Below are 3,067 nucleotides of genomic sequence, written 5' to 3'. Positions count from 1 at the left end.
CTCACTTGGGGCCTCCTCCGTCACATCTCTAGAGCTGCCCACGTGAAGGAGGGGCCGCAGAGATAATGAGGCCCTGGGGGTAGGTGGTGGCCAGGCTGCTGGAGTCATGGGCCTGGAACCCAGCACTTATGACTCACCTCCGCATGCCTCAAGCTCTGACCTTGGAGTCCAGTTCCAGGAAGAGCACGCCTATGCCAGACACCCAGTGTGTAGGGTCACTGTCTGTGATTCCCCGAGATCAGCAAGGATGATAATAGTTCCCATTTTGTGAGGACTAATCATGTGCTAGGCCCTGTTCTAAGTGCTTTACCACAGAAGGGGTCTTGCTCAAGACCACACACGTGAGAAGATGGCAGAGCCGTGATTCCGATGCTGCTGCACCATATTGCTTCCCAAAGGCCTTTATGGAAAACAGCCCTCAACCCTCCTGGATTTTCAGACAGTCCTGATTTCTGGCTTTCTCTCCAATTGTCCCCCAAATACCTAGAATCGGTGAGTACATCCCAGGTGTTCCGAGGCACCCACTTTAGTGTGTGCCTGGGGAGGGTCAGGGCTCTCTCTGTGCTTGGGACTGGCCAATCCGAAGGAGCCCTCACCTCTGACAGGCAGACAGAGTCCCCTTTGGGCTCCATCACTGGGACCTAGAAGTCAGGGAGTCAACTTTGCTCAACCCCACATTCTGTTAGGGAAATCCCGTGGGAGGGGAGCTGGGCCTGCAGTCACAGGGAGAGCTTCTTGGCCTCACGGCAGCCCAGCCAGTGTCTTCCCCAGACCATTCTTCCCATGAGCAATGAAAGAAGCTCATCTGGGATTGCTGAGGGGTAGCCCACCCCTGGCCCCACCCAAAGGAGAACTCACCCACCCACCGTACCTGCACAGCTGCACCCTCATGGGCTGCGCTCAGAACCAGGAGGAGAACCGGCCCTGAGGAGGGACTCCCTTCCTCAAACACAGAGGTGAGGGGGAGTGTGAGGAGGGTGTGATGGGCACTGTGGGGTCAATAGGGGAGGCAGGGCCACCCACAGAGTGATGTCATCCACTGGGTCTGGCCTGTCATCCATCAGGAAAAAAGGCAAGGTCCCCTTCCGCTAGAAACAGGGCCAGGGTGGGCCAGAGGGGCTTTGTCAGGTGGGCTCCAGAGGGGGCTCACTATCAGTGGCAGGACACAAGGGCAGCCTCTGCACAGAGACAGGCTGAGAGAAATAGCTCAGAAGAGAGAACCGAAGCCAGGTGTCACTGAACAGCTCCATTATTAGTTAGCAGCTAATCTCTTAGTTGTCAGTCAACACCTTAGTTTCCAGGCAATATCTTAGTTTGTTACTACTATTTTAATTGACTACTATTATGGACCGAATGTTTATATCCCTCAAAATGCATATGTTGAAACTCTACCCTCCAATTGATGGCCTCTGGGAAGTAATTAGGATTAGATGAGGTCGTGAGGGTTCCATCCTCATGGATGGGATTGGTGCCCTTATAAGAGTCACGAGAGAGCTTGCTTCATCTCTCAGCTCCCTGACATGTGAGGACCCTATGACAAGTCAGCAGTCTGCAAGCCCGAAGAGGGCCCTCACCGGAACTCAACTGCTCTGGCCCCTGATCTCAGACTTCAGCCTCCGGAACTGTGAGGAATACATTTCTGTTGTTTGTAAGTCACCCCATCTATGCTACTTTGTTTCAGCAGCCCAAACTAAGACAACTGTTAACATCTTAGTCATCAGCAAACAATCCAAGTTATCAGCAGACATATTAGGTGTCAGTTCCCCTCTTAGCGAGTAGGAGTAGAGTAGACCTCTTAGCTGACAGTTACTTCATTTATTGCCTGCGACACCTCAATGGTGCACTAATACCTCAGTGGCCTGCTAATATCGTGAATGTCTACTAATCATCTTTAGCAATAAAAAGTTTTTAATTAGCAGCTAATTGGTAATGCAACTATAACATGTAAACCCCCAAACCTCAGTGGTCTCACACAGCAAACTTTATTTCTCATTCCCATAAGTCTTATCCTTTGGAGAAGGGAGCCGGGGAGGAAGTTCACTCTGTTCCAGCTTGATGGAGGAACCCAGGCTGATGGAGGCCCCATTGTCTTCAACCCTTGGCTTTCAAGGTCGCCCTGGACATTGATATCCAGGTTGCAGACGAGGGGGAGAGAGAGACGGAATTTCATAAGGAGATTTTTATGGGCCAGGTCTGGAAGTGGCATATATCACTTCTGCCCTATTTCTCTTGGCCAGAATTCGGTCAGCTGGCCTCAGAGGGGCCTGGGAAATGTGGTCCGGGTTGGGCAGCCACTTCTCAGCAACAACTCTGCATGAGGGAAGGGGAACCCAAACCTGTGGGCGGCCAGCTGCCTCTGCCACCTGAGCAATCTTCATTTCCAAACTCTTGTTGTCAGTGTACATCTAAGTTATCTTCTAAATATCTCAGTTGTCTGCTAACACCTGGGTTTACAGACGTCTCCTGAGTGACAACTGTTTACCCTCTAAATCTGTGAAAGCTCCTAATTGTGGCTCTCAAACAGCTTGTGGTCACAGACTGGATCATCGCTTACCCTGCTGATCCCGCCCTGCCCTCTGTCCTGGACTCCGGGCCGCACTCCACAGAGATGCGTGAAATCACAGACCTGCCTTATGCCATTTTATGAGTGACCAATTTGTACTCCAAAGGTTTGTTTGTTGGTCCCCAGTTCTGCCCGCTCTCCTTCCTCTGTGAGACTCACACACTGGTTTGTGGAGACAGTCTGGAGTGTTCTGTTGGTTTGGAGGGTGTGGGACGTTTTGAAAGGTAGAGAAGGGCAGGTTTCCCAGATGCCCTGCAGGAAGCCTGGGAAATTCTCCAGATTCCTGCTTCTGAAGGGTCATGGTTGTTGATTCAGGGTGGAAATGTGACCCATCCCCAAATGCTTCACTATGTTTTAGTCCTGGAGACTTACACCTCACCCCCAACTCCGCCTCAACACACACATGCACATGCATATCACATACACACACATCCCACTTACAATACGCATACCACACACACAACACACACCACACACACATACCCACCATACCACACACCCCAC

General features: G+C 51.4%; 1 long non-coding RNA gene across 2 annotated transcripts in view; it reads left to right on the top strand.

Moving 5' to 3' along the window:
- Positions 1-3,067, top strand: part of LOC124236252 (uncharacterized) — a 16,687-nt gene continuing 13,620 nt past the window's right edge. For both annotated transcript variants that reach the window (XR_006887680.1, XR_006887679.1), the window contains exons 1-4: positions 1-492; positions 880-956; positions 1,512-1,648; positions 2,525-2,669. This is a non-coding gene — a long non-coding RNA (uncharacterized LOC124236252). The remainder of the gene's footprint in view (positions 493-879; positions 957-1,511; positions 1,649-2,524; positions 2,670-3,067) is intronic.

This window comes from Equus quagga, chromosome 1, assembly GCF_021613505.1.
Source record: "Equus quagga isolate Etosha38 chromosome 1, UCLA_HA_Equagga_1.0, whole genome shotgun sequence".
Classification (NCBI taxonomy): domain Eukaryota; kingdom Metazoa; phylum Chordata; class Mammalia; order Perissodactyla; family Equidae; genus Equus; species Equus quagga.
Note: the sequence above shows the minus strand (reverse complement) of the source record. Positions and strands in the feature narration are given on the sequence as shown.